This window comes from Podarcis gaigeae (assembly GCF_964106915.1).
Source record: "Podarcis gaigeae genome assembly, chromosome: 4".
Taxonomy (NCBI): Eukaryota; Metazoa; Chordata; class Lepidosauria; order Squamata; family Lacertidae; genus Podarcis; species Podarcis gaigeae.
In genome coordinates, this window is record NC_139677.1 from 97,775,372 (window position 1) to 97,798,545 (window position 23,174).

The 23,174-nt window shown below is 45.4% G+C and overlaps 1 protein-coding gene across 1 annotated transcript in view; it reads left to right on the top strand.

Annotated features, from left to right (window-relative positions):
• Positions 1-23,174, top strand: part of GAB2 (GRB2 associated binding protein 2) — a 146,729-nt gene that overhangs the window by 103,834 nt on the left and 19,721 nt on the right. The gene's annotated exons all lie outside the window — the stretch shown is intronic.

Genomic DNA, 23,174 nt, shown 5'->3' on the forward strand with positions numbered 1-23,174 from the left:
TTTTCAGCTCTTACTGCCAGAAAGTTCTTCCTGATGTGCAGTTAGAATCTCCTTTCTTGTCCATTGGTTGGAGTCTTAACCTCCAGAGCAGGAGAAAGCAAGCTTGTACCATCCTCCACTCGTCACCCCTTGAGCTATTTGAAGATGGCTATCCTATCTCCTCCCAGTCTCTTCTTTTCCGGGCTAAACACACCCAGCTCCTTCAACCATTCCTCATCAGGCTTGGTGGTCCAGACCCTTGATCATCTTGGCTGCCCTCCCTTAGCGATTGGTCCGAGGTCACCCAGTAAATTTCATGGCTGAGTGAGAGTTTGAGCCCTGCTCTTCCCAGCCCTAGGCCTGCACTCAACCAATAGTGAAGAATGCTTTTTGACCCAAGAGCCACATTGCCTCATTAGCAGCCTTCCAGGGGCCACAGACCCGTTCCTCTCCGTCCAAAAGGCATTGGTCTACAGCCCAGGGGTCTGCTCCAGCCAGGAGGAGTACATAGAGCACTAGAGAGGTGTGGGTGTGGCCTAGAGAGAGTTCCAGGGGCCAGGTAAGGATGCCTGAAGGTCCACATTCCATCCCCAGGCCTATTCTAACAGCTGCACCAATCCGTCTCAATATATTTTTCCTGGGTTTTTGGAAAATTTCAGCATTTGTTTTTAAAAGCTTTTAGACCTATGAATCTTATCTGAGCTGATGAATTTTACTTGATCTTCATAAAGTGCGTTTCTGCCACACAGATGCCAAAGATTAAAGCACATAGGCATACAAACACACATGCATATATATGAACACACAGAGAAGATTGCAGAGGCTACGTCACTTGCTGGAATCAATAGAATCTGAAGACCAGAGAGCATTAAAGCAAATCGATGGGACATGAATAATCTAACTCCTTTTTCCTGGCGTTTCTCCCCCCTGTAGTCAATGCATAGAGGGCCCTCACTCTGTGTGTTGCACAGGAATTGTCACTAGACAAGAAACCAAACCGTTTCTACCAGTGTGTACCTGCTTACTTGTGCGAACAAAGGTTTCAGAAAGCGATCTCTTGGGTCCCTATACAGGCTGGCAGATAACAAGCGGTGTCTTCTACCGCGGGTGCAATAAAATGACAATAAAACAGTACAAATGAAGTCCAAAAGTCACCCTGCTGACAAGAAAAATGAAGCTTTTTTTTTTAAATTTGTTCAATCATTTTTCCATACAAATATCAGCTGCAAACACGCTTACAACAAAAACCGTAATAACAATAATAACACAATTTGACAATTCCAATTTGAATACACTGATATATCTTTGAGTATACCTTTTTTTGACAATAGTTTCCCACCTCTCTCTACCCCCCCCCACTTCCCCCCACTATCCTTATCGCTTAAATATTCGTTCCAGATTTCTGCATATTTATCATTCTTATTTTGTGTCGACATGCAATTCATTTGTAGGTAGCTAATCTGTACATATTATCAATCCGTGTACTCAATGGAATCTTTTTGCGGCTCTTCCAATTCATCAAAACAAGTTTTTTTTTGCTTCTAATATAGCATGGTACATCCATTTTTTTTTGACCCCTTGAAATCTCCCACTTTCCGGTATATAATTTAGAATTAAATTCAGTTCCCCTAAATAACAATTTCTCTTTATTACTCTTGCTATAAAGCTTGAAAATGTGCGGCAGATAATAATAATGTTTAAAAATAATAATTATAATAATAATGTGTGACAGAAGCCATAAACGTGATTCTAGTGACTGAGAGATTCTGTAATAACTCTGTAATAATACCTTCGTTAGCTGAGCTCGAGAGAGTGAGTGATGGCAATGTGATTAATTCAGTTGGTAGAGCATGAGACTTGTAGTCTTAGGACCATAGGTTCAAGCCCCACATTGGGTGAAAAATTCCTGCATTCCAGGGGGTTGGACTAGAGGACCCTTAAGTTTCTTTCCAACTATACAATTCTATGATTCTGATTTGTTCAGGCCAGAAAACTGTGGTTTGAGCAGCTTATGTAGACCTGTAATACAGTGTTATTATTCATTCCTCGGCATGGGGTGTCTCTGTCGGCACACAGTTTCAAGAAAACCATCCCATAGCGTCGACATAACTGAAATATTTCCTTGCCCTTTCCCTAAAGATCACCAGAGACGGGAAAATGTTTTCCTCCCGTCTAATGCAAGATAAATAGCTGAGCGGTGGTATTAATTAAAGTCGAGAAAAGTCCTATCTGGAACGAGGCATTTAATCACCGCCAGCATCCCTGCTGAGCGCATCAACATTGAGCGAGGAGTGTTGTTGACTTCGGTTAAGCAAGGGAGACACCTCTGCCTGCTCCATTTGGCTCCTCCATTCCCCTCTCCTTCGGCATTGTGAAACCACCTTGGCTTGTCTTAGAATCCATCCAGGCACTCTGTGCTTGGAGCTCCTGCCATTGTGGTCTTTCTGGGAAAGCAGATATGGGAGAAGGGTGATTTCCTGGCCTTCCCCAATGTCACGGACTCGCTGGAGGCAGAGTCGGAAGCTGAAGAGGGGGCCATGGGGAGGCAGAGATGAACCAGGCAGGTGAAGAAGCTAGGATGCTTCAATGCAATTTCCTGGCAGTGGCGCTTAAAAAAGCAAACATAAACTACAGGTGGGAATTCCCTGAAGGGATTTCCTTTACATTCAAGAAAAAAAGAATCAGAATAACATCAGAAAGCCTGGCACATGACTTTTGGGAGAAAAATAAGAGAGACTTTGAATCTGATGAACTACTGATGTGCTCATTAGGCCTGGCACCCCTGAGTAATAATAATAATAATAATAATAATAATTTATTATTTATACCCCGCCCATCTGGCTGGGCTTCCCCAGCCACTCTGGGCAGCTTCCAAAAAAATTTTAAAATACTGTCATACATCAAACATTAAAAGCTTCCCTAAACAGGGCTGCCTTCAGATGTCTTCTAAAAGTCTGGTAGTTGTTGTTCTCTTTGACATCTGGTGGGAGGGCATTCCACAGGGAGGGTGCCACTACCAAGAAGGCCCTCTGCCTGGTAGATCTTGTTTTTCCCAATAAAGAGTTAACTTCACTTACTCGGTGTGATTTATTGCTGGCTCGCTCTTGATCCCTATCCGGGTTCTCGCCAGCTGTTTTGGGCCACAGCTCTCCTCAGCCACATTGTCCAAAATATCGGAAGGACACCAGGCCAAGAGAGGGTGTTATTACCCCTCGCTCCTGGGCGATAGCACCAATCTAAATCTCCTCTCCCAAAGCTGGTTCTAAGCCACAGAAGGGAAAATGTAAGAAGTTATACCTGTGTTTTTCCTGTTGCAATGTGTAACGGTTTGGGGCGAGGTAGATTTGGGGCCACAGCCTAGGCTGATGATTGCCACATTGAGCTAGTATGTTTTTTTTTGTTTTTGTTTTTTACAAATTATTTTTTATTCATTTTGCAATACAAAAATATAAAAACACATAACACAATTTTTCACAAATACATTTTTGCAGTTCCCTCAGCTCTTCTGCAAATCCTCCGTTTTAGTCTTTCTTCCGCATTTCTTAATCTAATGTTGCCTTTTATTAAAAACCTCCTCCCTCTTACTCCCTTTTTTACAATATTTCTAATATTATTTTCACAGAGCCTCTTGCAAACCTACAAACGTTAGTTGTTCATCGCAAATACTTTTCAAATAGTCTACAAATTTACTCCAGTCTTCGGTGAATCTGTGGTCTCGTAGGCCTCGGATCCTTCCTGTTAATTTATCAAGTTCTGCGTATTCCATTAACTTCATTTTCCATTCTTCCATCGACGGTAATTCTTCTTGTTTCCATTTTTGGGCTAGCAGTATTCTTGCTGCTGTTACTGCGTATAAAAAAAGTTTATAATCTTTTCTGTTTATTTCATTTCCTACCATTCCTAACAAGAATGCCTCTGCTTTCTTAACAAATGTATATTTCAACATTTTTTTCAATTCATTATATATCATTTCCCAGAAGCCTCATTGAGCTAGCATGTTAAGTTAGCAGCACATCACAGATCAAATACAGGTCAAACTTTTTATTTTGCACATGATGTATAGACAAGTAAGAAAAACAATTAGCAGTCTATCCTTTGCATACAGCAGGGGGAAACAATCCAAATGTGTTTTGAAGCATTTCTAGCTTTTCCCTTCCCTATATATATGACCTGCTAATTCAACGTGCTCTGCTTCTGAGATGCACACACCCTTCTAAACCCTAATAAATTATTTCCAGATTTCTTGAACAGTTTTCTTTACACGCTCAGTCCTAATATATATGGTTTTCCCCCAGCGTTGTTAATTTGTGGTTTCCCGGGACTTTTCAGTCTGACTTGACTTGTAAGTGCTTCAGTTATTTTTGCATTTCCTCTCTTCCACTTCCTCCCATTTGGTTTCCAGGGCTGTCTTCTTATGACTTCATTTGCTCGCTCTTGAGTATAAGCTGAAACACAAAACAAAAAGGGAATGAGGAGCTGAAGTCTGAAAAAGCCTTTGTTGCACTTTGGTTGGGACTGCGGCTTGAGATAAAACTGAAAACCCCCTCCTCCCCTACAGTATGGATCCTGATTATATCCCCATGTGCCTGCTACTTCCAGCTTAAAAAACAAAACAAAACAATAACACGATAAGGGATTGGCGAATCTGACAATTTTGCTTTCTCCCTGCTTCCTGTTTTCCCAAACTTTAAGCTAACTTCTCCACGTTTCCACATCAGTTTGCGATTTTTTAAAAAAAAGTTCTGAAAATTCAGCAGCATTTTAATGTTAAATTTGTCATGTACAGAACCTCGGTTTACGAACTTAATTTGTTCCGGAAGTCCGTTCTTAAACCAAAACAGTTCTTAAACCGAGGCATGCTTTCCCTAATGAGGCCTCCCGCCGCTGGTGCCTTTCTACCGTTCGGATTCCGTTCTTAAACCAAGGTAAAGTTCTCAAACCAGGACACTATTTCCAGTTGCGCAGAGTTTGTAAACCAAAACGTTCTTAAACCAGACTGTTCTTAAACCAAGGTACCACTGTATACATATTTTTGCAAGCAATTTTTCCTAATGTGATTCTATATGCTATTTTCTCTAATATGCACACATGGTTTAACCCCGGTATATGCACTTTTCTACCATGTTGGTCTCCCTTGGGAAGAAAGCCAGGACATAAATTTAATTAACAACAGCAACTTCATTGAAGAACTGCATTGGTAAATTAGGGAAAAATTTGAGTTTTGAATGATTGATGCTTTTCAGTTTATGAGTTGTGCAAATTAGGTCGGTTTGCTTGTAGATGCGAACTGAGCCAAATTTCTTCCCCATTCCCTAAACACAGCTTCAAATGAAATGTTTAGCATCATCTGCAGCTCTGGCACTCAGCTCGTGAATCAGAGAATGTTGCCAGCGTCACAGGCTCTTCTGCTCATCCTCAATTTATAACAGGGTCCCTGTTAACCTTTAGTTGACTGCCAGGTTTTTAAAGGAAGCTACTGGACCAGGGTGGGACACGGGTGGCATTGTGGGTTAAACCACAGAGCCTAGGGCTTGCCGATCAGCAGGTCGGCGGTTCGAATCCCCGCAACGGAGTGAGCTCCCGTTGCTCGGTCCCTGCTTCTGCCCACCTAGCAGTTCGAAAGCACGTCAAAGTGCAAGTAGATAAATAGGTACCGCTCCAGCGGGAAGGTAAACAGCATTTCCATGCGCTGCTCTGGTTTTCCAGAAGCGGCTTAGTCATGCTGGCCACATGACCCAGAAGCTGTACGCCGGCTCCCTTGGCCAATAAAGCGAGATGAGCACCGAAACCCCAGAGTCATCCACGACTGGACCTAATGGTCAGGGGTACCTTTACCTTTACGTTTACTGGACCAGGGGTCGGCAAACTAAGGTCCGCGGGCCGGATCAGGCCCAATTGCCTTCAGGATCTGGCCTACGGACTGTCCGTGGATCACCGTGGGGATTCTGTCCGTTCGGGCTGCCCCATTCCCCCCCCCCTGTGCTATTCCATTCCCCCCTCCCTCACACACACCGCAGTGATGCCTCCTCCCTCCCTCCTCTTGGTTTCTCCCCGCCCTGCCTAGAGGAGGAAGGGGGCTGAGCTGAGCCCCATTTTAAGCAGCCCCTCTCTGGAGCCAGCCCTTTCACACCGCTCATCTTCCTTCTGCCGTCGCCTTGGTGCTCCTGTGGGGCAGAGAGCGGAGCGGAGGAGCTCGCTCTGCCTACCCACAAGAAACAGCGGTGGTGGTGGTAGCTCCTGTGAAGGTAAGTGCAGTGATTGGGGGGTGGGAAGGAGGACTACTTGCCCCCCACCTCTTCTTCTAAACCCCCCCCCCCCGGTGCTGCTTCTGCGGCCCACCACAAGGTCTGAGAGACAGTGGACTGGCCCTCGGCTAAACAAATTTACCGGCCCCTGTACTGGACAATAGACTAAAACAGCAGGTGCCTTTCATAAGGTTGGAGACAATGCATCCCGTGGATCTAAAATAGTACGTTTCCGAGCACAATTCAAAGTGTTGGGGCTGACCTTTCAATTCCTAAATGGCCTCAGTCCAGTAGACCTGAAGGAGCATCTCCACACCCATTGTTCTGCCCAGACACTGAGGTCCAGCGCTGAGGGCCTTCTGATGGTTCCCTCCCTGCGAGAAGTGAGGTTACAGGGAACCAGTCAGAGGGCCTTCTCGGTGGTGGCACCCGCCCTCTGGAACGCCCTCCCAGCAGATGTCAAGGCAATAAACAACCATTTTACTTTTAAAAAACAACTGAAGTTAGGGAAGTTTTTAATGTTTGATGCTTTATTGTTTTTAATATTTGGTTGGAAGCCGCCCAGAGTGGCTGGGGAAACTCAGCCAGATGGGCAGGGTATAAATTATTATTATTATTATTATTATTATTATTATTATTATTATTATTATTATTTTAACAGAACAGCAACAAGATTAGCCCATGAGCAGTAGGCATTTGGAAAAGGATTCTCGTGGGAATGACATAAAGTTTAGACAAAGTTAGACAAGGCTAGGCAGAAAGAGATGCAGAGCTTTGCCTTTATGATCTCTGCCTTTCCCTGCTCTGCCCTTCAAAGAATTGATTGCAGTTAAAATAACCGAGATATATAATGCTTTGAGGTCAGGGTGATCTGACTTGGCCCTTTCCCCAGACCCCTTCTTTGCTGCTGCTGCTGCTGCTGCTCCTTTTCATTTCTCCATCGCGGGCTCTGGTTCTCTGTTGTTCTCATGTGACTTTTAATTCTTTGGGAAAGGATTCATATTTCCATCTCCCTCCCCTCTCCCTCCCTCTCCCTCCCTCTCTCTTAAATGACTATTACAAGATGGGGGGCAGGGATGGAATTTGATCCAGTTCTCCTTTAAAGTCGGAATTTATTTTTCAATACTGCATGCAGACTGCAACACGGGCACCTTTCAAAATTCATGCATATCTGAATTTTGCAATGCGGTTCTCAAGCCAAGTAGCATCTTCAAAAATGCATATATATTTGGGTGCCTAAAGATTCCTATATTAGAGAATGTAGCTAATAATAATAATAATAATAATAATAGATTTTATTTGTACCCCGCCCTTGTGGAAGGAGGAGTGCTAAGGTATATAGTAGTGTAAGGTAAAGGTAAAGGGACCCCTGACCATTAGGTCCAGTCGTGACCGACTCTGGAGTTGCGGCGCTCATCTCGCTTTACTGGCCGAGGGAGCCGGCGTACAGCTTCCAGGTCATGTGCCCAGCATGACTAAGCCGCTTCTGGTGAACCAGAGCAGCGCACGGAAACGCCGTTTACCTTCCCGCTGGAGCGGTACCTGTTTATCTACTTGCACTTTGAAGTGCTTTTGAACTGCTAAGTTGGCAGGAGCAGGGACCGAGCAACAGGAACTCACCCCGTCACGGGGATTCGAACTGCCGACCTTCTGATCGGCAAGTCCTAGGCTCTGTGGTTTAACCCACAGTGCCACCCACATCCCTCCCTATAGAAGTGTACATACAGTTAATTTCAATATGTTATTATTGAAAATTATTGAATATGTATATTATTGAATTTTGTATACCCAATGTATCAGCCGCCTGGAGGATTTCACTGTATGTGTTTTGGTGGTTGGTAAAAAATTATAGCTATAGAGAATAATAATAATTTTTTAAAAAATGAAAAAAAATTGTACCCCACCCTACTCGGCCAGAGTCGGGCTGAGGGTGGCTAACATCATAAAACTAACACAGTATACAAAGAACATAAGAACAGGCAATCAGTTAATTAAAATAGATCTTAAAATTAGTTCAGAGCAAATTAAAATCTGGACAGATGGCAGTGCACTGGTAAAATTGAGAGAGGTAAATACTTTGCAAAAATGTGTCTGTCGGGGAAAATGAAATGCAGGTGTGCATCTAGAATGAGCAACCTATAAAACGGTGATGAATTTCCATTAAAAAATCTTTTTCTTTTTGGTGGAGAATTGAAATTAAGATTGGGGGGGGATGAGAAATTGAGAGAAATCGAAATTGGCAAAGTCACCCATTCTAACTTTGGGGCGTAACATTGCATAAATCTTGGCTGGTCTTTTTTCCACTCCTCTCTTAGGAAGTTCTTGCATGCCCCACAAAGATAAATCAGAGGATGGTGCCAAGAGCTGGTCATTTCTGCATCCGTATTCCAAGGAATCCTGGGATCCTATTATAAGCTCCCCACCTCATTCAACTGCATAAGCAATTGGTGCGACTCCCCCTCCAGTCTGCTAGCACCCCCTACATGCACACCCCTAATCTTTTTCTAAGTGGAAGAAAGAAGGCAAACAGGAAATAGGGAAAGGAAATGAGAATGCTAACAGAAAAAGAAAACAATGAAGAGCAGGGCTGCTTGTTGATCTTGTTTCAGCAGACTTAACAGGGCTACTGAAAAATGGCTGCAACAGAGGCTGGGGTGAGAGGAAGGAAGAAGGGAAATTGCACAGAGAGAAAAGGAAAGGAAAAGATAGGAAGGAAGGAAACGAGAGATAAAGAAAGGAGAGAAAATGGAGGTGCCGTCAAGAATATTTGAGAGTAAGGGAAGGCTCTGCTCTAATCTTTTGTGTAAGGTTATGAAGGCAGAAAGGAAAAGTTGTTGTTGATTAGTCGTGTCCGACTCTTCGTGACCCCTGGACCAGGCACTCCTGTCTTCCACTGCCTCCCTCAGTTTGGTCAAACTCATGCTGGTAGCTTCGAGAACACTGTCCAACCATCTCATCCTCTGTCGTCACCTTCTCCTTGTGCCCTCTTTCCCAACATCAGGGTCTTTTCCAGGGAGTCTTCTCTTCTCCTGAGGTGGCCAGTATTGGAGCCTCAGCTTCAGGATCTGTCCTTCCAGTGAGCACTCAGGGCTGATTTCCTTCAGAATGGAGAGGTTTGATCTTCTTGCAGTCCATGGGACTCTCAAGAGTCTCCTCCAACACCATAATTCAAAAGCATCCATTCTTCGGCGATCACCCTTCTTTATGGTCCAGCTCTCACTTCCATACATCAGCCTTCTTTATTTTAGCAGTGTTATGGCTTTTTGTTTCTGTTGGTCCCAGTTGGTTTGTTATTATTATACTGGTTTCCAGTTTCTGTCCTTCCAATGAGCACTCAGGACCGATTTCCTTAAGAATGGATAGGTGGTACCCACATTCTGTGAGCAAATCACACACGCAAAGCTATTGGAAGCGCAGCTAAACTGAGGAGAGATCATTGCTCTTCTCCAGCGACTTCCCATTGCAGGGCGAGTGTTGGCTTCCTGCTATGGATACGGTAGCAGAAGCTGGGTGGGGGATGTCTCTTTTCCCTATACAGCAGGCACCCCCAACCTGACGCCCCCCAGATGTCTTGGACTGTAACTCTCATCAGCCCCTGCCAGCACAGCCGCCCGGAGGGCACCGGGTTGGGGAAGACTGCCTTGCAGCTAAAGAGATAAACTGCGCTGTCATCTCCAGGAAACAAAACATTTGTACCTTAAGCGCAGGCTGACTACATTCGCAAGGTGTCTCCAGGCAGTTGCTCATGTTGACATGATTAAAATAGTGGAAAATATTTGCAGCGAGTCAGAGGCAAAACAACTTTGGAACAAATGGCCTGCTGATAACATGTGTGCACACACAGCATACAGATTAAATGTCAAGTGGATTTGGTGACTCAGGTCTCAGTGCCCTTCTGGTTCTCCTTAAAAGCTGGGCTGCTTTAGATTGCTGCTGCTTACGCCCGTTCTCTTTCCTTGCCTCACCAAAACTCTCATCTTTCTGAGCCCATTCACACAATACGGTTTCTTTATGAAGCTTAAGAACATGAGGATAGCCCAGCCAGATCAAGCCAGTGACCCATCTAGTCCAGAATCCTGTTCACACAGCTGCCAACTCAATTCCTGCGCATGCAGGATTTGAGCACTCTCTCCTGTGGTTTGCAGTAACTGGTATTCAGAAGCATTTACTACCTCCAATAAACCTGTGTCCAGGGCGGCTGTCTACCAGCTCCGTCTGGTACGCCAGCTGAGACCCTATCTACCCACGGACTGTCTCACCGGAGTGGTGCGTGCTCTGGTTTTCTCCCGCTTGGACTACTGCAATGCGCTCTACGTGGGGCTACCTTTGAAGGTGACTCGGAAACTACAACTAATCCAGAATGCGGCAGCTGTACTGGTGACTGGGAGCAGCCGCCGAGACCATATAATACCGGTCCTGAGAGACCTACATTGGCTCGCAGTACGTTTCCAAGCACAATTCAAAGTGTCTTCTTGCGGTTCCCTCAGTGTGAGAAGTGAGGTTGCAGGGAACCAGGCAGAGGGCCTTCTTGGTAGTGGCGCCCTCCCTGTGGAATGCCCTCTCATCAGATGTCAAGGAAATAAACTATCTGACTTTTAGAAGACATCTGAAGGCAGCCCTGTTTAGGGAAGCTTTTAATGTTTGATGTTTTATCGTGTTTTTAATATTCTGTTGGGAGCTGCCCAAAGCAGCTGGGGAAACCCAGCCAGATGGTTGGGGGTATTGTTGTTGTTGTTGTTGTTAAAATAAACAGTTATTTGACTTTAAGACGACATCTGAAGGTAGCCCTTTGTATCGAAGTTTTTAACGTTCATGGTTTTACTGTGCTAGATGTGTTTAATTTGTTGGACACTGCCCAGAGAGCCTGGGGCAACCCAATCATATGGGCAGCATATAAAAATAAGTTGTTGTTGTTGTTGTTGTTTCATTATTGTGGCTCCTTTTCCCCAGCCTCCTTTGCCTTTTTTTCCTCCTTTGCCTTTCCTGGCCAAACAGCCCCTCACAGCCCCTCTCCCCATGCCACTCTCCCAACTGCTCCTCCTTTATAACCAAAGTGCTTTGACTGAAAAGTTTCCTTTTAACTTGGATAATGACTCTTGTTTGTCTGGATGGTGTGTGAGAGCTGTTTGACCATGGAACAGTCTTATCTCAGGAAGTTGTGGTAAGTTTTTAAGCAGAGTTTGGACGGCCATCTGTCATGGATGCTTTAGCTGAGATTCCTGCATTGGAGGGGGCTGGACTAAATCAGGTAGCCCCACACTTGGCCCTCCAGTTGTTTTGGGACAACAGTTCCCATCATTCCTGACCACTGGTTGCCGACCCCTGACCTAGGAGAAGGAAAACTCTGATCCTAAACCTCCACTGCCTTGTGGTACATCTCCAGGAGAAGAAAAGGCTCAGGAATAAACCCTACACACATCTGGAGTGGGGGCCCTAAGGCGGTTGGATGGCAGCTTGTACGCCTCCTTCCTTCAGCTGCTTCAGCCCAGCTGATGCCAAACATTTTACTCTGGTTTCCGTTGGAGATCATCAGCAAGGCTGAGAGGAGGGTGTGTGTGTCTTGCCGTCTTGGCAGCCCAAGATCTCCACATGCCCTGGCTAGGCCTGCACCCCTGAGAGGCCACTTTGGTGCTGCAAACGCAGCAAAAGCAACACAGGAGGCAGAATTAGGAGCTATCAGTCTTCACAGCCACAGCAGGCTCTGTGATTCTCCAGCAGTTTAACTGCATCTCCCGGATGCCAACAAAGTAGGCAGGAGTTTTCCCAGCTTTGCCTGGATAGGGTATTAGGTTTTGAACCTGGAACCTTCAGCATGCAATACAGATGTTATTCCAATGAACCTTAAAGGTAAAGGGACCCCTGACCATTAGGTCCAGTCGTGGCCGACTCTGGGGTTTTTGCGGCGCTCATCTCACTTTATTGGCCAAGGGAGCCGGCGTACAGATTCCAGCTCATGTGGCCAGCATGACTAAGCCGCTTCTGGTGAACCAGAGCAGTGCACGGAAACGCCGTTTACCTTCCCGCTGGAGCAGTACCTATTTATCTACTTGCACTTTGACGTGCTTTCAAACTGCTAGGTTGGCAGGAGCAGGGACTGAGCAACGGGAGCTCACCGCCGACCTTCTGATTGGCAAGTCCTAGGCTCTGTGGTTTAACCCACAGCGCCACCTGCGTCCCTACCAATGAACCTCCTGTTCCCCTCTGAGATCCTAATTGTGCACTTAACAAGCACTGGGGCTGCACCTTTTAAATGAGAAGCAAGCCACGTTTCCGCTGCTTCCTTCAGCACAATAACCCAGCACCCCTTGCAAGATGCCTTTCAGCAATTTGCAATTTAAAAACATGACACGGGTATGGCGAAGGATGCCTTGGTCTTGCGATGGGAACCTAATGTATTATTTTTAGAGCGAACTGGAAATGCTGGTACTGAAAAGCGTGAAAAGCACCCCCTCCCCCACCCCATGTTTGCTCTGTTCTCGGGTCCCGATACGCGCTGCTAAAGCTGTTTCTCTTCACCATGCATGACAATCGTCCCTACCAGTGGCATTCCTTCTCGAAGATAAGGGCAGAATTTGCATAAGAAAGGGCTGTTTGGGTGAAGATAGGCTTGGCTGAAAAAGCACCCCTGCCTTATTTAATAAAATTTACAGTCCTCACAAGGAGCCAAGCCACACAATCAGCAGAAGCAGTTCCTTCGGGACTTCACTGTGACAGATTGCAAAGACGAGGGGCAGAATGTCGGAATGCCATTTTCTTTTAAAAACAAACGCTACCTTCATTTTACAGTCACACCTCTTGTTACGTCTGCTTCATGTTACGTTCTTTCAGGATACGTCCCGCGACCCGGAAGTACCGGAAAGGGTTACTTCCAGGTTTCGCCACTTGCGCATGCGCAGACGCGAAAAAATGACGTCATGCGCAGAAGCGGTAAATTGCAACCCGCGTGTGCACGTGTTGTGTTCTGCTCAGGTTGCAAACGGCGTTCTGGAACGGATCCCATTCGCAACCATAGGTACCACTGTATAAAGCAACCGTGCCAAGCAGAAACCTGGGCCAGGATCCTTTCCCCTTGATATATGTTTGCTAGATTTCTGTGCGTAAGGAGTTACAATGTGGGGACGCATTCACAGCATCATAGAATTGTGGAGTTGGAGGAGACTCTGAGGGAGACTCCTCGGACCCTTGGCTTTGTGACTCCTTGCTTCTTGATCCTCGGACCCCTGACTTTGTGACTCCTTGCTTCTTGATCCTCGGACCCCTGACTTTGTGACTCCTTGCTTCTTGATCCTCGGACCCCTGACTTCGTGACTCCTTGCTTCTTGATCCTCGGACCCTTGACTTCATGACTCCTTGCTTCTTGATCCTTGGACCCCTGACTTTGTGACTCCTTGCTTCTTGATCCTCGGACCCCTGACTTTGTGACTCCTTGCTTCTTGATCCTCGGACCCCTGACTTTGTGACTCCTTGCTTCTTGATCCTCGGACCCCTGACTTCGTGACTCCTTGCTTCTTGATCCTCGGACCCTTGACTTCATGACTCCTTGCTTCTTGATCCTTGGACCCCTGACTTTGTGACTCCTTGCTTCTTGATCCTCGGACCCCTGACTTTGTGACTCCTTGCTTCTTGATCCTCGGACCCCTGACTTTGTGACTCCTTGCTTCTTGATCCTCGGACCCCTGACTTTGTGACTCCTTGCTTCTTGATCCTCGGACCCCTGACTTTGTGACTCCTTGCTTCTTGATCCTCGGACCCCTGACTTTGTGACTCCTTGCTTCTTGATCCTCGGACCCCTGACTTTGTGACTCCTTGCTTCTTGATCCTCGGACCCCTGACTTTGTGACTCCTTGCTTCTTGATCCTCGGACCCCTGACTTCATGACTCCTTGCTTCTTGATCCTTGGACCCCTGACTTCATGACTCCTTGCTTCTTGATCCTCGGACCCCTGACTTTGTGACTCCTTGCTTCTTGATCCTCGGACCCCTGACTTCATGACTCCTTGCTTCTTGATCCTTGGACCCCTGACTTCATGACTCCTTGCTTCTTGATCCTCGGACCCCTGACTTTGTGACTCCTTGCTTCTTGATCCTCGGACCCCTGACTTCATGACTCCTTGCTTCTTGATCCTTGGACCCCTGACTTCATGACTCCTTGCTTCTTGATCCTTGGACCCCTGACTTTGTGACTTCTTGCTTCTTGATCCTTGGACCCCTGACTTTGTGACTCCTTGCTTCTTGATCCTCGGACCCTTGACTTCGTGACTCCTTGCTTCTTGATCCTCGGACCCTTGACTTCGTGACTCCTTGCTTCTTGATCCTCGGACCCCTGACTTCATGACTCCTTGCTTCTTGATCCTCGGACCCTTGACTTCATGACTCCTTGCTTCTTGATCCTCGGACCCCTGACTTCGTGACTCCCAGCTCTCTGACCCTCAGACTCTTAGCTTCCTGCCTTCTGGACTCCCGTTCCTGCCCCCACCCCACCATCTTGCCCCCGGTCCCAACGTCCCGCGCCGGGACTTTGATCGCCCGTGAACCGGACCATGACAACAACGTGTCCCTCACCAGACCCTGCACCATACCCTGGAGAACTGCTGGCAGTCTTTCTTGGAAAACCACTGTGGCATGCACCTTAGGGAAGTGAAGTGAAGCTGTTGGAAGGTTGTAATGCCTCTAGAGACCGATGCAGGAGAGACATGTTTTGTTGCAGTTGGGGCAGATGACGGTGTCTGTTTGTGCTGCTGCAGATACACCATGGTGGCCATTCCTCATGTGGTTACTGCTGTGGATACACAACCTAACTCTCTTGTCTCCAGGCAGCGCGGTCATCTGCAGGAGATTCCTGCCTTGCGGGTTTGATGTTGCCAGCCTTCACACCACATTTGCAGATATTGTAGAGGGCTCATATTTTTAATGATGGCTGTTTTAAACCTTGAAGGCCCCCTCTCTGAGCTTCCTTGCACCCAGAGACGGTGGAACAAAACACGACTGCGCCTCGGGCCTGTGTAACAGATAGAATTTCTTTCTCACATTAGAGTGGTTTGAGTACTGATCGCAGATAATCTCCAGCCTTGATTTACTCGGTGTCAGGAGAATCTCTTAATTCTCTGCCAGATCCTTTTCTTCCTCCCCTTTTAAGAGCCTGCTGGGGAAAGGAACGCTTCGCCGTGTCAGTCTTAACAGCAAGAGAAGAAACCATTGTGCAGCAATAACATTTTCTTCATTCTTTTTTTGCTAGATTTCTGTGCGTATGTGCGTGTGTTCTGTATCCACAGGAAGCTAAAGTAAATGTGGAATAAAACAAACTTCCAGAGCTTCACAGAACTCAACATTTCCTGTTGGAATTACGCTTGCATTTTTTTTTTTAAGCAAGAAAATAGCAACCTCCCAATCTCTCCCCCCCCCCCCTCACACACACACGCTGAAAAACACAAAATAGGGACAATGTTTTACCAGGAAGAGGTGCCGAAAATAGGGACTGAACCTGGTAAACAGAAGACAGATGGAACTGTATCGCACAATTTTTATTTATGGCAAACGCCGTTCATTGATTTTATTGTTCACGTTTGCAACTTGCTTTCAAAACCAGCACCAGCCACACTCGGGCATCTGTTGGGACCCACCAGAGGCAATGCCAACCCTCACACCATCATCCCTGCCACCTTTAGGCTGCTTTCACCCCACCCCCCCCTTAGACTCCCAGATGCAATGCGCTCTATGTGGGGCTACCTTTGAAGGTGACCCGGAAACTACAACTAATCCAGAATGTGGCAGCTAGACTGGTGACTGGGGGCGGCTGCCGAGACCACATAACACTGGTCCTGAGATATCTGCATTGGTTCCCAGTACGTTTCTGAGCACAGTTCAAAGTGTTGGTGCTGATATTTAAAGCCCTAAACGGCCTCAGTCCCGTATACCTGAAGGAGCATCTCCACCTCCATCGTTCTGCCTGGACGCTGAGGTCCTGCTCCGAGGGCCTTCTGGCGCTTCCCTCATTGCGAGAAGCCAGGTTGCAGGGAACCAGGCAGAGGGCCTTCTCGGTGGTGGCGCCCGCCCTGTGAAACGCCCTCCCTTCAGATGTGAAGGAAATAAGCAGCTATCTTATCTTTAAAAGACATCTGAAGGCAGCCCTGTTTAGGGAAGTTTTTAATATTTAATGCTGGATTGTTTTTAACACTCGATTGGGAGCAGCCCAGAGTGGCTGGAGAAACCTGGCCAGGTGGGCGGGGTATAAATAAATAAAGAATAAAATAAATAATAATAAATTATTATTATTATTATTATGGTCACTCAGTTGTCTCCTCTCACCAGAGAGAACGAGTGTCTCGCCCAGTGATGGTATATGTTGCTTCGGGTAGATTTGAGGGTAAACCATACACAGCACGGGTCTGTCCTTGTGGCTCGTTGGAAGTTGAAACTGCTTCACATGTATTATTACATTGTCGTCTTTATGAGGATATACGTTTGACTTTTATTACACCTGTTTTGCAAAAGTCTAGGAAAGAATTGGAATACCATAGTTTAAAACTACTTGAATTGAAAGATCTATCTACAAAATATTATAAATTATATGAATGTTAAGGAGGATGCTAGAATGTAAACAACTGGGCACCATTGAGATAGCGGAAGTGATATATGAAGATAAGTTAAATTTAAGAAAAGATAAATTTTTGGAAAAGTTATATTTAATTCTTTTAGATTTGAATAAAGGATATTAAAAATTAGTGATATAATATTGGAAAATTAGATAATAAGAATCGAAATAAGGGGATAAATTTGCTGGAAAAATCTTTTTGGCTAGGAACGCAGGAGCGGGAGATGCGAGGGAGTCCAAAGAAGTTAAGAAGATTATGTTAAAAGATATGTTTTATGGTATTGTTTATTGGAATTGTAATTAAATTAAAAAACTGCTAATAAATATATTATAAAAAAAATAAAAATAAAACTACTGCTAGAGGACAAGAATCCCAAGACTACATTAAATGTAGCTAAATTCTGTGCGTCTGCAATCAATCGCAGGAAGCAAGTGGTATCCCATAATGACCAAACCCCTAAATGTTAATTACAGGGGGCACGCTAACAATTAATTTTTAATTCTTATATTTAAATTTTTGTTCTATTCACATTGTCTCTTGTATTTTTGATACTTTTTATAATCTGTGATATTGTATGTGTTGATGCTGGTCTGTGACCGTATTAATAAATTCATTCATTCATATGTTGCTTCTGGATGAGACTTCAATGGTGAGCATTGGTTTTTGGGGAGACTTCAGATGGCAGCTGCCTGGCACTGCTCAGAACTGAGCCGCTTTTATTTTACTGTGTTGGCAGCACCAAAGTGACCATCCTGCGGTGCAGGCCGGGGCAGTGTGTCTGGAGGTCCTGAGCTGCCCAGATGACAAGACACACACACATACCCTTTGGCCTCACTGGTGGGGTCCAAAGGAAAGCAGAGCAAGACGTTTGGCACCAGTTTGGCTGCAGGTGTTGCTGGAAGGAGGCGTACAAGGCACCATCCAACCGCCTCTGGATGCAATTCTGGGCTGCATCCATAGGAGTATAGCATCTAGATCAAGGGAAGTAATAGTGCCACTGTATTCTGCTCTGGTCAGACCTCACCTGGAGTACTGTGTCCAGTTCTGGGCACCACAGTTCAAGAAGGACACTGACAAACTGGAACGTGTCCAGAGGAGGGCAACCAAAATGGTCAAAGGCCTGGAAACGATGCCTTATGAGGAACGGCTAAGGGAGCTGGGCATGTTTAGCCTGGAGAAGAGGAGGTTAAGGGGGGATATGATAGCCATGTTCAAATATATAAAAGGATGTCACATAGAGGAGGGAGAAAGGTTGTTTTCTGCTGCTCCAGAGAAGCGGACACGGAGCAATGGATCCAAACTACAAGAAAGAAGATTCCACCTAAACATTAGGAAGAACTTCCTGACAGTAAGAGCTGTTCGACAGTGGAATTTGCTGCCAAGGAGTGTGGTGGAGTCTCCTTCTTTGGAGGTCTTTAAGCAGAGGCTTGACAGCCATATGTCAGGAGTGCTCTGATGGTGTTTCCTGCTTGGCAGGGGGTTGGACTCGATGGCCCTTGTGGTCTCTTCCAACTCTATGATTCTATGATTCTATATTCTCCCAAATATATCCTGCAAGATAGAGGGTATGGATTGTTCTTCAGGGGTTATTCCTGAAGCCCCTCTCACAAATCAGTATAGCTTGATGTGTTTATCATGTTTCTAATATGCTGTAAGCTGCCCAGAGTGGCTGGGAAAACCCAGCCAGATGGGCAGGGTATAAATAATAAAAGTATTATTGTTGTTGTTATTTATTATATTTATTATTTATTATTATTATTATTTATTAGCCACAAGGCAGCAGAGGTTTAGGATCAGAGTTTTCCTTCTCCTAGATGCTAATAGTATTTGTTACAAATAATAATAAGATGTAAAACCCATATAGTTCAGGAGGAATTTAAAGCATTCTTGTTTACTCAAGCAGAGGGCCTTCTCGGTAGTGGCGCCCTCCCTGTGGAACGCCCTCCCACCAGATGTCAAAGAGAAAAACAACTACCAGACCTTTAGAAGACATCTGAAGGCAGCCATGTTTAGGGAAACTTTTAACGTTTAATAGGTTATTGTATTTCAATATTCTGTTGGAAGCCTCCCAGAGTGGCTGGGAAAACCTGGCCAGATGGGCAGGGTATAATTAAATTATTATTATTATTGTTGTTGTTGTTGTTGTTATTATTATTATTATTATTATTATTATTATTATTATTATTATTATATGTCTGGTAGATATCAGCAGTGTCATCTCTGAAATTTAGTAACTGAGGGTATCTTATTTTTTAGATGGCTCTTACTCGTTTTAAAATGTTTTTAAATGGTGTTAATTGCTCGCAAATAAGTTTTGTTTCAGGTTTTCTCCTTTGGGCTCCCTCGGGAGGAGGAGCAGGATGTAAATTTAATAAATAATAAAGTGGATGTAGAAGGGAGGGATATTGGTTTGTTTCATATTTGTCTTTGTTTTATTACACATTTTGTGTTTTCATTTCGCATTTTTACTTTGCGAACCACCCTGTGCCCTTCGGATGCAGGTCGTCAAACAAATTCAATAGAGAACAATACAGTGGCACCTCGGGTTACATACGCTTCAGGTTACAGACTCCGCTAACCCAGAAATAGTACCTCGGGTTAAGAACTTTGCTTCAGGATGAGAACAGAAATCGTGCTCCAGTGGCGCGGCAGCAGCAGGAGGCCCCATTAGCTAAAGTGGTGCTTCAGGTTAAGAACAGTTTCAGGTTAAGAACGGACCTCCGGAACGAATTAAGTACTTAACCCGAGGTACCACTGTACTGAAATAATAAACAAGCAAACAAAACGTTTCACCTGTTTGCAAGTATTCTCCACATGCCCCAGATCCTTCTCGCTCTCCAACAGCGACCAAAAAGTAAGGCACGTCCGCTGAATTTTCCGCCGCAGAGGACAAACGTTCCATCTTCTGACTTATTTCCCCTCTTTTTGCTTCTCTCTGCACCACAGTAAGTTCAAACACAAGCAGCTTGCAGCTTTCTTGCCCCTTCCCCTTGCCTCTATTGATGGGGTTTCGTCTCCTGAAACGGTGGTGAGTGAGTTCTGAACCCGCTGCAATCGCTAATAGCACTTAGTGGCCGGGTCACTGTGGGGAGAAAAGCAAGGATACATTTTTGAAAATCAATGCCAGTGTCAATGGAATGGGCTCCCTTGGGGTGAGAAGCCTGCTTTTACTAGAGATTATGGAGTGTGAGTCTGTTTTGAGTGATGCCCGCTCATGTCTCTAGAATAGTGTGCGGCTGTTGAGTAATGGGCCTATTTCTCCCACCTAAAATCTGAGCTTTTAAAAAAATTACTGCATTAGAGCCCCCTGCAATGAACCTTCACCCCGATTCATTCATCTTCCTCTCCAGCAACCCCCCCCCCAAAAAATATTTCACTCTGTTCCCCCTCCCACTTAGCTTGTTTAAACAGCATGCATCTTTTTATCTATTTTTGTTCAATGTTTTTAAGCAGTAAATGATCACCAGTTCACTGATAACTTGGAGCATAAAAGTAGTTCCCCATTAACAATAAGAATTACTGCGTAGGGTGCCGCGTGCACGTTAAATACTTTGGGGGTGGGAGACTGATGTATTGGCATAATTTTGGTAAAACCGGATCAAAGCATTCCTCTTTTTTGTAATTTCCAATTTCCTTAACAAAGGAAAGAAAAATAATATTTAAGGTCGTTCCGCTGTCATCTATCAAGGCATGCCCAAACCAAATTACCAGCGGGTTCACGGGGACTATATTTCCTATCATGCTTCCAGCTACTATTATTTCTTCGATCCAAAAGGTCTATATTTTAGGGTATGTCCAAAAATTATGTGTGTATCATGATCGTAGCCAGGATTTATGGTGGGGGCGATGGCACAGGATTTATTGGGGGGCAGAACCAAGCTATCTGCAACACGATTAGTCAGTTAATTAAGTATTTTTATTTATTTACTTGATTTAGGGGGGCATCGGCTCCTGCCCCCCCCCCAATTTGGCTATGTCCCTTGTGTGTACCTCTTTTTATTTGTATGTTTCAGGATTCCCCCCCCCCCCAAGTTGAATGAAAAAACTAGTTGGGCAGCTGTACATTTAAAAGCCAGCTCCTGGCATTCTGTCACTTCCTTGCGTGACCAAGAAGCAAAACCCCCCAAACAGGACGGGTTTATTCATCCAGGAGCTGATTTGATTAATTCCCTTTTTCCTGCCTCCTTCCACATTCCTCCTCCCTTTCTCGACCCCGTGCGCAGCAGCTGTGAAAATGGAGAATGCAGCACGAGAAATTGAATATAAAAGGTAAAGCTAAAGAGACCCCTGACCATTAGGTCCAGTCGTGGCCGACTCTGGGGTTGCGGCGCTCATCTCGCTTTATTGGCCGAGGGAGCCGGCATACAGCTTCCGGGTCATGTGGCCAGCATGACTAAGCCGCTTCTGGCGAACCAGAGCAGTACACGGAAACGCTGTTTACCTTCCCGCCGGATCTGTACCTATTTATCTACTTGCACTTTGAAGTGCTTTTGAACTGCTAGGTTGGCAGGAGCAGGGACCGAGCAACGGGAGCTCACCCCGTCGCAGGGATTCGAACCCCCGACCTTCTGATTGGCAAGTCCTAGGCTCTGTGGTTTAACCCACCTGTGTCCCTGGGATTGAATATAAAACTGCCCAAATCATAAGGGCACTAACCTGGCACTCTCCAAATGTTTTGGACTTCAATTCCCATCAGCCCTAGCTAGACCCACTCAGATTATTACTGCCCTTCATCCGAAGATCTCGGGGCGGTTCACAACATAACAATACAAAATGAGGACGCAAAATACATAACAATGACAGACCAATAACCCCACCTCCTAAAAGCACATTTAAAAGGCCATAGAACTTAAAGGTATGTAATGGAGGAACCAGGCGAGCCTTCCTGGGGAGAGCATTCCACAGACGGGGAGCCACGACAGAAAAGGCCCCGTTCTTGTGTTGCCACCCTCTGGGCCTCACCTGAAGGAGGCCCACAAAGAAGGACCTCAAATGATGGTCGCAGGATAATATTAATAGCATAACTAGGCAAACGTGACGACTTAAATTCTGATAGTGTGCTGTGCTGCCAGGTAGCTTTCCTCTGCCCAAAGAATGGAATTTGAGCATTGTGTGTGTAATCCATCCCTGTACTGAGCTATGCAAAGAACTTTTCTCCTTAATGTCATAATGACACCATTAAATGTTCAATATTGATCGGTGGTGTGCACAGGCACCAACCAATCAGTCAGAACCACATACTGATGTTATTTTATTCTCTCTAAAATAGGGATTTGTGGTACGGGTAAAATAACCCTGCAGACATGCCTATTTTTATCACTTGAGAATGTATAGGAGACTGGTGAATCACCTTGTTTAGGCAGAGGAAATGGGGAACTTGTAGTCATCCCTAGGGTGTTAGGGTCCCCATCAGCCTCTTGTCAACATGGCCATTGGTAGCTAGGGATGGTGGGAACTGGAATCTAGATGCATGACTCAGTTGGATAGGTCAGTTAGCTAGAACATGGTGCTGATAACGCCAAGGTTGCAGGTTCAATACCCGTATGGGACAGCTGCGTATTCCTTCATTGCATGGGGTTGGATTTGATGATTCTCAGGGTCCCTTCCAATTCTATGATTCTGTTGTTCTACACCTGAAGAGCCACTCGTTCTCTGTCCGATTGCATATTTAATGCACATTGCTTTTTCCAAAGAATCATGGGAACTATGGTTTGTTTGTTGGATGTTGGGCATTATAGCTCTGTTAAGTTCTACCTGACGTTTAGAAGACATCTGAAGGCATCCCTGTTTAGGGAAGCTTTTAATATTTGATGAATTATTGTACAGTGGTACCTTGGGTTAAGAACTTAATTGGTTCCGGAGGTCTGTTCTTAACCTGAAACTGTTATTAACCGGAAGCACCACTTTAGCTAATGGGGCCTCCCGCTGCCACCGCCTTCTCATCCTGAAGCAAAGTTCTTAACCCAAGGTACTATTTCTGGGTTAGCAGAGTCTGTAACCTGAAGCGTCTATAACCCGAGGTACCACTGTCTAGTCATACCTCGGGTTACATACGCTTCAGGTTGCGTTTTTTCGGGTTACGGGCCCGCCAAAACCCGGAAGTACTGGAACGGATTACTTCCGGGTTTCGGCGGTCGTGCATGCACAGAAGCGCTAAATCACGCTTTGCACATGCACAGAAGCGCCAAATTGCAACCCTCATGTGCGCAAGTGCGGCACTGCGGGTTGCAAACGTGCCTCCTGCACGGATCACATTTGCAACCTGAGCGTCCACTGTATTTTCATATTTTGCTGGAATCCACCCACAGTGGCTGAGGAAACCCAGCCAGATGGGCAGAGTATAAATTATTGCTGTTGTT